The sequence below is a fragment of the Tamandua tetradactyla genome, chromosome 1 (assembly GCF_023851605.1).
Source record: "Tamandua tetradactyla isolate mTamTet1 chromosome 1, mTamTet1.pri, whole genome shotgun sequence".
NCBI lineage: Eukaryota > Metazoa > Chordata > Mammalia > Pilosa > Myrmecophagidae > Tamandua > Tamandua tetradactyla.
The window spans coordinates 78,698,815-78,713,081 of NC_135327.1; the positions used below are offsets into that span (position 1 = coordinate 78,698,815).

At 37.1% G+C, this 14,267-nt stretch overlaps 1 protein-coding gene and 1 long non-coding RNA gene across 3 annotated transcripts in view; one reads left to right on the forward strand and one right to left on the reverse strand.

Moving 5' to 3' along the window:
• Positions 1-14,267, reverse strand: part of HECW1 (HECT, C2 and WW domain containing E3 ubiquitin protein ligase 1) — a 257,016-nt gene that overhangs the window by 112,240 nt on the left and 130,509 nt on the right. The gene's annotated exons all lie outside the window — the stretch shown is intronic.
• Positions 78-14,267, forward strand: part of LOC143684966 (uncharacterized) — a 29,376-nt gene continuing 15,186 nt past the window's right edge. Inside the window, exons 1-2 of the long non-coding RNA XR_013176293.1 lie at positions 78-159; positions 7,704-7,889. This is a non-coding gene — a long non-coding RNA (uncharacterized LOC143684966). The remainder of the gene's footprint in view (positions 160-7,703; positions 7,890-14,267) is intronic.

Genomic DNA, 14,267 nt, shown 5'->3' on the forward strand with positions numbered 1-14,267 from the left:
TTTCCTCACTTATGCGCTCCTTTTTCTTTGTGACATAAGAAGCAAGGTCATTTTCAGAGCATGAAAATGAAGGTTATTGGATGGTGTGGCAGTTAGATTCAGTTGTCAACTTGGCCAGGTGAAGGTGCCCAGATCTATTGCTGTAGACATGAGCCAATGGTACGTGAACCTCATCTGTTGTTGATTACATCTGCAGTACGCTAGGAGGCATGCCTGCTGCAATGAATGATGTTCGATTTAATTGGCTGGTGCTTAAATGAGAGACTCAATGTAGTACAGCCCAAGCAGCTCAGCATACCTCATCTCAGCACTTGCAGCACAGCCCAGGCCTTTGGAAATGCAGAAAGAAATCACCCTGGGAAGGTTGTTGGAACCCAGAGGCCTGGAGAGAAGGCCAGCAGAGACCATCCTGTGCCTTCCCACTTAAGAAAGAACCTCAGTTGAAAGTTAGCTGCCTTTCCTCTGAAGAATTAACAAAATAAATCCCCTTTTATTAAAAGCCAATCCATCTCTGCTGTGTTGCATTCTGGCAGCTAGCAAACTAGAACAGATGGGAATTCCAGGAAAGCAGCAAAAATCTGAAATACCTGTGAAGTAGGGTTGAACAGTGACCCCTAAATTCCTGTCTACCCAGAAACAGGGTCTTAAAGATGTAACTGGTTAAGGATCTCAAGTTGAAATCATCCTGGATTTAGGGAGGAAGTGGCTAACTCCGATGTCCAATGACTGGTGGCAGTATAAGAGGAGAAGACATGGAGACACAGAAGGGGAGGAGGAGACGTGAAGATGCAGGCAGAGATTCAAATTATGCTCCTTAAGACAAGGAATGCCTGGAGAAACCAGAAGGTAGGAAGAGGCAAGGAAGGGTTCTTTCTAGAGCCTTCAGAGGGAGCATGGCCCTACAGACTTCTTGCCTCCAAAAATGTGAGAGAATAAATTTCTGTTGTTTGAAGCCATCAAGCTTGTGCTAATTTTTCACAGCAACCCTAAACTAAAGAAACTAAAGAAGGTGTTACAGTAAAAGTGAAATTGAGCCAATTCTGAGCATATCGGCCAAGTGCCAGGTGGCCCCAGATCTGAGTTTAGAGACGTGACTTCATCATGGTGCTTATTAACCAAGTGGTGTGATGTTATCTAGCAGTGCTGGGTGGGTGTCTTGAAGATGGACATTTAGACTCATCCACTGCTGAGGTATGCCAGACAAATTCAATAGAAGGGACAAGGCAGCAAAGGTAGGACAAGGGCATGTGGGAGGACTGATAGTTAAGTAACTTCATTTTCCAGGGCAGCTATGGAAAATACTACAAACAAGCATTGGTTGCCTCATGGTTTCAGAGGCTAAATGTCTAAAATCAAGGCGTTACCTTCTCCCGGTAGTCTGTGGGGTTCTCGTACTGGCTAGTTGCAATTCCTGGGGTTGCTTGGCTGGCATCTCTGCCTTCTGTCCCATGGCAATGTCCTCTCCTTGTGTCTGTTCTTCTGGTTTCCGCTATCTTCCAGCTTCTCCCTATGCGGCCTTCTCTGATTCCTACTTCCAGTTTCTTGCCTTCATAAGGCATCCATTAATGTGGATTAGGACCCATCATAATTTAATTGGGCTACACCTTAACTAATCATAGCATCTTCAGAAGGCCCTATTTTTACTTGAGTTCACACTCACAGGAACACGGACCAAGGTAAAGATCATGCCTTCTGTTGGGGTGCATCATTCAAACTACCACACTAGGGATTTATGAGAGGGTTGAGTGATTAAATATCCATGAGATGGAGGAACAGGAGTGATGGAAAGAGGAATGGATATGGAAGGATAGAAGGTTGTAAAGAGAGAGCTGTTACCCATCTTGTTTAAAAGATGCAGGGTATATGTCTGGGTGGCTGGCTAATAATGAATGGAAGTGAAGGTCAATGAGATTGAAGAAGTTAATAAAACCAGGGTGTCTGATAGGTCACCCCTGCAGACACCAAAGCCATCAAGGATAATGGATAGAAAGGGAAGATGGTGCAACAATGTAGACAAGTCTTCAATGGCTATAAATGATGGGATGGGGATAAATGAAGGACCCATTATTGCCTCAATGTAGCTAAAATACTAAGGATGTCAGCGTAAGGGTAAGACCGTAAACCAAAAGGAGAAAGTGGTTGTGAGAAATTTCAGAGATTTGTCCAACATGATTTGGAAATTATTTTCACTTAGGGATTTAGGAAGGTTTATGAGAAAAGATGACTCCATTCCCAGACAGCAGAAAATAGTAATTCATTTATGCCCACTCAAAAACTTGAGGAAGTCAGGAAAGCTTAGAATTAAAAAATAGTGTGAATAGTTAATTTGTTTTGCAGCATGTTGATTGTGAAGAGGTGGGCTGTTCAGGAGTCAGGCAAGATCATCAGTAAGAAACTACAGATGCCTTGTGGTATGGGGTAGGAATGGCCTCAGTTGTTACATGGCATAGACATGTAGCAAGAGTGCAGATCTAGTCTTGCCTCTCCTCTCTTGCAATCAGAATATATATAATATAATAGGGAATAAAGTACCAACTCTGCTCCCAAGATGCTACCTGGTGTTATTTGACCAAGAGCGTTATTTATTACTAATGAAATTTAAATGGACCAGGATTGGTGCTTCCTGTGCAAAAGTCCTCCAAGGAGGAGAGGGAGCAGATAAGAAGTAAATGGAGCATGCAAACTGCAGCTAATCTTCCTTAAACTCTTGCACTGTACTTGACTTTCAACTCAGTTGCACTATTCATTGAGTTTTAAAATGACACTAAAAAATAGTGCTGCTTCAGTCAAGAATAACAATAGACAGAGAAACAACTCTATTAGTAGAGCAATAATTGAGTCAAGAGCAATTTTTTTCTCACTAATAACGTAACAGTGTCTTCTATGCCCTTGAAGTCTGGGCATAGAAGAACTGTTCCTCACTAAGTTATGTGCAACTTAACGTTATGCTGGGAAGGAAGTGTCAGAGACAATCCTACAGCGATATGAGCCTAGACACTGCAAGAAATCTCACTGTTTTGAACAGGAAAGCCTGCTGTTACAAATTTGTGTCTCTTTTTGTGCATAACAGCAAATAATAATCATGACTGGGCCTCCAATGTCTCCATCTAAATTTCCAAGAATCAGCCACAGAATGGAATATTATTGATTTTATTTATAGGCACTACTATGGCAAAGTCAGGCATGCTATTTACTTGCAGGTTGTCAGAAGAGGAAGAAAGTTCTTTGTGAGTGTGTAAACGTGTAATGTGTACATAAATATATATTATACATAAAATATAAGGGTATATATATATATATATTGTATATCTGTATCTCTTTCTATCTCTCATCATCTTTTGCTACTGTAGATGATTTACTTAAACACTTTTAAAGAGAGGGTAAGATTAGATAAGTAGATTGGAAATCAAGAAGATAACAATATGTCATCATGAGCAGCTTAATTAACCTTTCTTTATCATGCACCTAAAAGAGGGGAAAGAAAAGAACCAGGACTCCAGCTTTAGCTTTGCCTTCTACATGTGTTTCCTGGTAAATTGCCATCTTCACCAGTGCAGTTCCCCATCTGTATACCTTGTTCAGCCCTGATACCTTTTCTTACCTTCTGGGGCCCTTATCTAATCAGTCATAGAGTCTTCCAACTCTACTACTCAGTCCATTCTTTTCTCCTGGTGTTTGCTGTAGTGCTCTAGGCACAGCCCTTATCATCCCTTTTCCTTGTAGTAACTTCCTAACTGGTCTCACTGTCTTCAGCTTCTCCTTTTCCAGTTGCCCAAAGTTCTGTCTGAAATGTAGATCTGATTGCTTTATTATCTTGCAATGATTTCTTAACATTTACACAATGATATCTAAATTCCTTGAAATGTCTGGTTCATGTTTACCTTCCTAGTTTCATTTCTTACACTTGCTCTTTGAAAACTTCATTTTCTTTCAGACATTTCCCATACTTATTATTTACCTAGAATGTTCTATCTCAACTTTTTTGCCATGCCAAAATTCTACCCATCCTTCAAAACCCTATTCAAACACAATCTCTTCTGTGTAGCTTTTTCTAACTTTGGAAACGACCAATGGAGATAATTGTTCTTTCTTCTGCTTTAATATCTCCTCTATACTTCTTATGATATTATTTATTCCTGTGGTTCATGAGGATGCAAATATAGTGTTTAATAAAGCTCTGTACATAGAAAGCACACGTTCCATGAATATTGAGCACATCGATAAACCAGGGAATGCATGGATGGCTGTTTCCTGAGGTAACTCCACTCCATATCAGATACTGATGTAGAGAAAGTGAAATACAATCCCGGGTGTGGATGAATTAAAATATGCCATGCATTTGGTGCCCAAGCCACATTGTTGTGGCAGAAAATCTACGGATTATATTATAGTGATGGATTCTTCTGAAAAGAAAACAAAGTTAAACTCTTCTTGCAGGTGTCCTTCATTTGGGTGTGTGTGTGGTGCTCCCCTCCCACCACTAGCCCACCCCTGCCCCCAAGGGCTGGCATTGGATAATAATTGTGGTAGGGCAAATTCTGTGATGACCTCCGTGATTCCTATCCCCTATATATATCCTGTATAATCTCCTCCTCGTGAGCATGGGAGAACCTTTGAATATGATGGCATCTCTCCCATAAGTAGGTTACCATTTGATTTAAGCAAAGGGAAAGTAGCTGGGTGGGCCTGACCTAATCAGATGTCCCCTTAAAAAGAACTGGCCCCTTCCTGAAATTAGGGAGACTAAAAGAGTGAGAGGGATTTGATGTAAGGGAGACTCTCCACCACTGACATCGGTGACAAGGACCAGACAGTAGCCTCTAGGAAATGAGAGCAACACCCAGCCAACAACCAGTGAGGATCTGAATTCTGCCAATAAACTAAATAAGCCTGGAAATGAGCAAGCCTCTTGTCTCGAGAACAAGGCAAGTATGAGAACACAGCTTAGCTAGTATGTTGATTTTAGTCTCTGAGACCGTGAACAGAAAACCCATCTATGCTTGGCCCAGACAGTATAGCTAATGAATGGCTATTATGCAAAGCTGTTACAGCATAGCTAATAAATGGCTATTATGCAAAGCTGTTAAATTTATGGTAATCTGTTGCACAGCAATAGTAACACAATAATCTAAACTAGGGTAAGTAAAAGCAGGATGAGACACCTCCTCAGCAAGCATGAGGAGTTATACGCTGATAGTTGGCATTTAAACCAGCATACTGTGGCCTCTCCCAAAGTGTTTTCTATGTCACATTCACAGTTCTAAGAATAAAGAGTTCTGTTGAAAAGCACTGGGTTCTATAAGGTGAAACAACTTTATTTCTTCCTTGTCAGACAACTCTAAAGTTTTAGTTATACAAACGTACATTTGAATTTGCAAGAGTATGCAGTGTTTCCACATTTGACTGTGGCTCCTTCTTTCGTGTGTGTGCACACATGTGTGTGTGCATGTGTGTGTGTAGTGTCACATGGTGGACTAGCATTATACAGATAACAGTTTTGGAAACTTATTTTATGTCCAAAATGCTAAGGGAAAAGTAACTGTGAACCTAGAATTTTATACCTACTCAACTCTCATTCAAGAGTCAAGTAAAAGCAAAGACATTTTCAACTATAAAAAGAGTTAGGGAGTTTACCATCTACAAACTCTTTTTCAAAATTATAATTTATCCATTATAATTATAAACCAAGGCATCAGAATAATATAAAGAGAGATATACTAGAGATAATGAAAATCACGGTTGTTTTATATACATATATATATACATATATATATATGTATTTGGGTGGTACTGCCTCCACATTTTGGAGATAATTTATGTACATATTTATGAAAAACTTTATAAAAATAAATAGGGAACATATATATGGATACTTTTCTAGAAACAAATACATTTTTAAATTAAGTCAAGAGGAAATAAAAAACCCGAATAAACCAATAACTGTTAAAGAATTGAATTGGTAATCAAACATCTTGCCACCAGATCACTTTACAAGTAAATTTTACCCAACCTTCTTGGAACAAAATTTGCCTATCTTATGTAAACTGCTCAAGAAAATGAAAAAAGTGGGACAGCTACCCAAATCATTTTCTGAGGCTACGACATCTTTTATATAAACTGGGCACGGATATTAGAAGAATGAAAACATTAAAGACATCTTACTTATTAACATAGATAGTTGCAAAAATTCTGGATAAAATTAGCTGTGAATCAAAACTACCAAAATATCTCTAGGCTGAGTGCTACCTGGACAAGCCTGGCTGATACCAGGAGCCCCTTCCCCGTCATCATTGGAATGTTATTCTAGACATTCATTTTATGTACTGGCTTCACTTCATCTTAGTTTTTACTCAAAAATTTATCTTGCTTCATTTATCTTACCTGGTTTTAAATTTATTTTGTTATACTTTGTTTTTCTACACTTTCAGGCACGAGAAGGCATATCTGTGTGTATATTTGAAAGTGTACCGTATATGATCATGCATGCAACCAGATGCTGTATAGACTCACATTTGGCACTTGTGTGTTCATAAGAAAACTCAGGTCCTAAGGACCCCAGAGCTGAAGAGATTGGCCAAAAATGGGGGCCAGGAGGCTTCCACTTCCCTCCTCCACCAGGCAGCCCATTAAGTAGGAAAATCTCTGCCTCTCTTTTGTCCCATACTATCCCCCAAAAATGGGGGCATTATTTTGCAGAGAAAACACAAGGGGGATCCCCAGAACCCTCTTGCGACTTCCTTTCTCTCCCAGGTGTTGGACTAAGGGAAGAAATAAAAGAGCAGACTATGTCCTATTTCCCCTCCAAGCTCAAATCACAGTCCTGGTCTGAGGTGGATTGGGCAGAGAAGAGATTTAAACCAAATATGAGATTAGGCTTGATTGGATTATTATAGTTGAAGTGACCTGGAAGCTATAGGATGTGCCCAGAGCACTGTTAAGAGATGGATGAGCATTGCTGGAGTGATTAAAAAAAAAATTAAAACCGATTATGGTATCATCCCATTAAATTGAGACTGCTCAACTAATAGATATCTATGATCTCTCTCCTTCTCTTTTTCTCTCCCTTCTTCCTTCCTTCCCTCCCTCCATTCCTCTATCTGCCTGCCTACCTATCTAAATATGTGTGTGTCTTGGTAGGTATTTAAATATCCCCTTCTAACTCAAACACTCTTTACTAGTTGAGTTTGAAAGTTTAGTGCTAACTTAGTGCTAACTCCATCTATATGGATTTCCATTTTACTATTCCACATTATGTGTGAGAAGCATAGATATACCTTTTACTACTCTGTAAATCGCTCTACTTACATTGTATTACTTCTGACTGTATGCCTCTTTCATAAATACACTAATTTATACCTATACCCAGTAATATCTTCCACAAATGTAATATTCTCTGAGCCAGAAGTGGATGCAGTTAATCTTTGCTTGCATGATATCTTTGCTTTCATTCTCTGTTTAAAATAAAACAAAACCCAAGAAAATGGAAAAATTAGCTAATTAATCATGGAATTACTTTAGTATTAATTTTGTAATAAACGAAATCAATAGCCTAAACATAGTAATTCATTTGTTACAAAATTAAAAATGAAAGTCATTGATAATATGACAAGACTGCATCGATTTCTCCTGATCCTTTTACATGTTGCAAATACTGTTATATATATTCCCTTTTGTCCATATTTCTTAATTAATTTTTTTCCAAGCTAATAACCTGGAGGACTGAAAATAACTGAGAATGTTAAGTGGATTCAAGCCTGTCACGACTTGAGATTTGTCTTGGGATCACAGCCATTTTCTTCCTGCAAAACAAGCCTGATGCAGAAAAAGATGGGGATCAGAGAGATGGAATCGTACTTCCATTGGATTGGAATTCCTGGTGAATAAGTAAGGTAAAAGAGTACTCAGGATTTGGTTGTTTCAATGATTTAGCCCCCACTGTCTATTTCCTTTTTTAATCTTTAAAGTAAATGTGGCCGGTATATGTAGATATTGTATAAATGTGGCTGGTTTGTGCATAACACCCCTGAAATTCCTTGGATCATCTCCCACTTGCCTGCTTCACCATACCTGATTCTTGTTTTTCCTGTTTCCTAGATCCTCTTTTTTGGCTCTGTCTGTCCTTGATATTTGTTTTTCTCAAGCCTCCATGCTTGGAAATCCACTTAGATTTTCTCTCCCCTGACTCTACTGTACCTTTCATGTTTGGTGTCAGTCCTACAGGATGTCACTAAGCGTTGGTCCTTTATCTTAAAAAAAAAAAAAACTGCAGTCAACCAAAGAGGCCCTACTCAGTGCCAGCTCTGATTTGCAGTGTTTGCTAGTTTTCTTGGTATAAAATCTCCCACCATGGCTGACATCACTAAATGTGGAATTGGAAAGAGATGTGCATGGTTGGCTCCTATGAACCTACATGAGCGGACTCCAACTTAACACTGACCCCAAGGATGGAATTGCTAAGTCAAGCACTCACTTTGATCTTTGGTCTTCCATGGGCAATTAAGAATGACTCTGTTAAGAGTATGTCCTGGTCAGGCATTGGGCTTCCCTGCTGTCCTTAAAACCACCACTTCTAATTTTCTCAGAGGTCACAAAATATTGCTAACAGACAAGTAGCAGGGACACTATAGTCTAGTAGGATCAAACTGTGCGCCTCTGGGTCCTAGGGTTCCATGGATGAGCTTAGAGGCAGTACCTCTGGGTTTCCTGCTCCCCGCAGCAACTGGAGTAGTGCCCTTTATGTCTCCCTGTCTCAGTTCCATTCATTCGTTCCTTTCATAGACGTGTTCAGCAGATAATTTAACCAATAAAAGAGTTGATTCGATGCTTAGATGATAGGTTGTCTATATTGTGCAACTCCAAAATGCTTTTTTTTTTTCAATTGTGGTTCTGAGGTGGTGGTGGTGGCTTTGGGATTAAAGTTTCTCCCACACACCCTGACACCAGCTTTGCATCTCCAGAGAGCACTTTTCTTCCAGAAACATAATTTTTGCTTTTATGACATTATGTGTTTAGCTCGTGTTGTTCCAAAGTACAATTTAATTTATGATTAAATTATCTTTCCACTCCTAATCAATCAGGACTAAATTTAACAATCTATTTTACACCAATCAGAGTCAATCAGAACTAAATTTAACAATCTATTTTACACCAATCAGAGTTTGGTTAAAACTCCTTCTGAATACAGTGACCATCACAATTGGGCTTCTCTTCTGGGACCTTGGGTCTTGGTTCAGGCACCCTTGTTTACTTCTAGGGATGCAGCTTTTAGCCTAAGCTGGCCTACTGGCTATGTGGTCCATTCATCAGATATTAGCAATTTCCCTGCCCAATAAGTCTTATTCTTATCTACTTCTGATAGGATAATTCTGGCAAACTATCTACCATTACTTGGCATCTAGAAGTGTACTCTAAATGTTAAAGTTCAAGTCTGAACCATTTGTGGTTAAGTCTTTTAGGTTGCTAGTGCAGTGGTTTAATTACTTGTAGGATACAGCTTTGGTTATTGGGGTCCGATATCTACTCCCAGCCAGCACCAGCCTTGAAGCTGCCCTGAGCTACCTGCACTGTTTGACATTCCTCTCACATGCCAAAGCCTTATTTTAAGTATACTGTAGAGGGAAGAGCTGGGGATAAGTGAAACCTCATGGCTAATTATACCTACAGCTACATTTCTCCATTTTCACTGCCTCCAGACTGGTCTGAGTTCTCTCACCTTCCACTTGGCTTCTGTAGTTGCCTATTTTGGGAGGGTTGGGGGGGCGTACATGGGCTAGGAATCAAATTTGGTCTCCTACATGACAGGAAAACATTCTACCACGGAACCACCTGTGCACCCCTTGCAATTGCCTCTTGACTGATGCTCCTTCTCCCTTCCTTTCTATCTGTAAAGTAAGGTAGTCTCATTTGTTTCACACCTCACCAATATTATTATTGTTGATTTTCTTTATATTAGCCAATTTGGTGGGTGTGTACCAGTATTACTCCAGACTTTAAATTTTCATTCCTGCATGACTCACAAGGTTGAGAAGCTTTTCATAGGTTTACCGGCATTTGGACATCTTTCTTTGTGATGTACTGTTCAAGGCTTTGATCCATTTATTCTGTTGGTTTCTGCCCTTTTCTTTTTTCAATTTGTAAGGGTGGCTTATGTATTATTGATACTAGCTGTTACCAAGATATAGCTCAATATTTTCCCCCACCACATGGCTTGTCTTTTCCTGGTCATAATGTAGAGTTTTAATGAACAGTTGCTCTTAACTTTAATGTCATCCAATTAATCTATCTTTTACTTCCTGGTTAGTGCTATTTGAATACTAATTAAGAATTTTTTGGCACCAGGTCATGATGATATTCTATGCTTCTTCCTGGCTTAGAAGCTTTACTATTTTACCTTTCATATTTAGATTTACAATCTATTTGGAATGGATTTTTATGTGCATTGTGAAGACAAATTAACCCAGCACCAAGTTTTGAACAAGCCACCCTTTCCTTACTTCAATATCACCACTGTCGTAAAACAATGATTTTATATGCTTGGGTCTGTTTCTAGATACCCAAATTCTGTGTATAAACTCAGCCCAAGTGTCTAGCTTATCTCAGAACCACACATGCACAGTGAAAAGTGAGATCAGCTTGCAGTTAAGGCTTAAAAAACTGAACTGAGATGAGCTGCTGCCCATCATATGCATGACAACATGAGACTAACCAGATTATTGCCTGCTACAACAAAAGCATCAATATACAATCTAAGGCGTCTTGACAACATTCATACTGTTCAATATGTTTTCCAAAATCACTCAATATATAAAAAAAAATCAGTAAAATGTGACCCATTTTCAAAGTGACCCAGATGCTAGAATTAGCCAAAAAGGGCTTTAAAGCAGCTATTAATACTTTGTTCAGTGAGGTAAAGGAAAATACACTTATAATGAATAAACAGATAGACAATATCCGCAGCTAAATAAAAACACAAAAACAAAACAAATGCCAATTTTAGAATATAATAATCAATGTCTGAAAAAAATTCACAAATAGACATAGTAAAATGAAGAAGAAAGAACTAGTGAACCTGAAGGTAATCAATAGAAACGATCCAATTTTAGTGAGAGAGAAGGAAATGTGGGAAAACTATAAACAGATTTTCAGATACCTGAGGGAACAATATTTAATATCTCACATACAAGTAATTGAGTTCAAGAAAAAAAGGAGAATTAAAAAGAAAAGGATTTGGAGCAATAATGGAGAAATCTTCCCCTGTTTTGTGAAAGAGATAAATGTAATTTACAGATCATAGATTTCAGTGAACCAAAAATAGGATAAATTAGAGGAAAAATATGCTAGGAGAAATAGATAACTTGAAGAGCCAAATATCTATTTTTTTTGTATGCTGTATGGCAGGGTCACATTTCATTATTTTTCCATGTGAGTATCCCATTATTACAACACCATTTACTGAATTTTTGTTTGTTTGTTTTTTGGGAAGTGCCAGGAATCAAACCCAGGTCTCATGCATGGGAGTCATAATCTATTCTAAAAATTAAATTCATATTTCAAAACCTCCTCCAAAATGAAAACCACAGTTCCAGATGTCTTCACTGGTAAATTCTACCAAACACTTAAAAAAGAAATAATGCCAATTATACACAAACACCTCCAGAAAGTATAAGAAGAGAAAACTCAGAAAAGGAAACATTTTGTAAGGCTAGCATCACACTGTTATAAAAATTAGACAAATATATCTCAAAAAAAGAAAACTCTGGATAATATCCTTCATTTATGTACATGGAAAAGTCCTTAACAAAATATTAATAAATAAAATCCAGCAGTATATAAGAAGAATAATGCATCATGACCAAGTGGGATTTATCCAAGGAATGCAAGGTTGGTTTAGCGTTAGAAAATCAATCAGTTTAATTCACCATGTTAATAGAATAAATGAGAAAAAACATAAAATTATTTCAAAAGATACAGGAAGAGTAACTAACAAATTCAACATCTATTCACAGTAAAAACACTCATCAAACTGGAACAGAAGGAAACATTCTCAAATGATAAAAGGCATCCACAAAAAGTTGTAGATGTCATCATACTTAGTGGTGAAATATTAAATGCTTTTCCCTTAAGATCAGTAACAAAACAAGGATACTTGCTGTAACCCCCTCTGATCTAATATTGTACTAGAAATCCTAGCTACTGAAATAACACAAGGACCTAAAAAAGCAAACAAACGCATAAAGTTTAGAAAGGAATGAGTAAAATTGCTTCTATTTCCAAGTAACATTTTTTTTGCATAAAAATACTCAGGAATCTACAAAAATAAATACTGAACTAGAAAGTTAAATTAATGAGGCTTCAGGATTCAAGATTAATACAGAAAAACAAGAAAGAGTTTTCTTATATATTATCAGCAAACAAGAAGAAAATGAACTAAAAAAGATACCATTTACAATAGCAGCAGAAATCATAAAATACTTAGGAATAAATCTAATGAAAGATATGCAAGACCCCTACACTGAAAGAATACATTACATTACCTCTTGACATTGCTTTAATTGCTGAAGGAAATTAAAGACCATAAACAAATGGGGAGATATACCATATTCATGGATTGGAAAAAAATTATGAAGATGTCAATTCTCGCAAAGTGATCTATAAATTCAACAAAATGCCAAATAAAATTCCAGCAGGATTATTTTGGGTAGAAATAAAAAAAGTGCTTTTATAATTTATATGCAAATGCAAATAGTTGGCCAAGGCAATTTTTAAAATGAAGAATAAAGAGTTGAGGAATTGTACTACCTGACTACAAAGCTACAATAAACAAGACAGTATGGAATTGGTGAAAGGATAGACATAGCTTAATGGAATGAGACAGGATCCAGAAATAGACCCACACATATTTGTGCAATTGAATTTTGACAATGTACCAACTCAGTTCAATGGAGAAGGTAAATCTTTTCAATAAATGATGCCAAACAACTCCATGTGTTTTATAGAAATAAACATCAAACTTTATGTCATGCCATACATCAATTTTTAAACTTGAAATGTAGCATAGGTTTATACTTAAAAGCTAAAACTTTAAAACTACTAGAAGAAAACTTTGCTTACTTGGTTAGATTTATTAGATACATTTCAAGAAGTATGAACCATAAAAGAAAAACAAGATAAATTGGACATTACTAAAATTAAAAATGTTTGCTCCCTGAAAAACAAAGAGCCACAAAATGGGAGAAAATATTTAAAAAACAAATACCTGACAAAGGACTTGTATCAGAATATATAAAAAAAAAAAAACACTCAAAACTCAATAATAATAAGTTAACGCACAAACATCTCTCAAAAGAAGCAAACAAAAAGATGCTCTATAAGATCTGTCAACAAGGAAACACAAAATAAAACCACAATAAGTTACCACTACATATATAATAGAAGGGCTAAATTTTTTTTAAATGGTCATACCAAGTGTGACCAAGGACTTTGGTCATACCAAGGACTAGCGCTCACATTAAGTGCTAGTGGGAATATATATCGGTGCAACCACTTTGGAAAACTTTTCAGTAGTTTCTTAAATATTCACCTACCATAGGACCTGGCCATTTCACTCCTAGGTATTTACTGAGAACAAATGAATACATTGGACTTATATATAAATACTTATAGTAGTTTTGTTCACAATAGCTCAAAACTGGAAACAACCTAAGTGTCCATTAATTGATAAACAATATTGGCATATTCATAAAATTGAATGTTATTCAGAGGTAAAAGAACTGAACTACTGATGCATGCAAAACATGATGAATCTCAAAACCACTATTCTGAACAAAATAAGCCAGAAAAAAAGAGTATGTACTGTAGGATTCCATTGATTAAAAATGCAAATTAATCTATAGTGACAGAAAACAGTTCAGAGATTATTTGGGGCCAGAGGTAGAATCAGTTTTGAACTACAAAGGGGCAGTGGGAATCTTTTGGGGTGATAGAAATGTTTTGTATCTCAATTGTGGTGATAGTTTCATAGTTGTATAAAACTGTTAAAAGTCATCACATTGTTTATCTTAAATGAATGCTGTTTATTTTATGGAAACTATTTCTCAATAAAGATAAGGAAAAAAAAAAGACAAAGAATGTTAGTGACCCCTCTAAAAAAATCACGATTGAAAATAGAAGAAAAAATTGCCACTGCCTGGTCTGTGTGCTATTTTTCTATTTGTAGTTGTATACTTGAGCAGAACTCTCTAATGTTCTTAATCACCAATAGCTGGTGA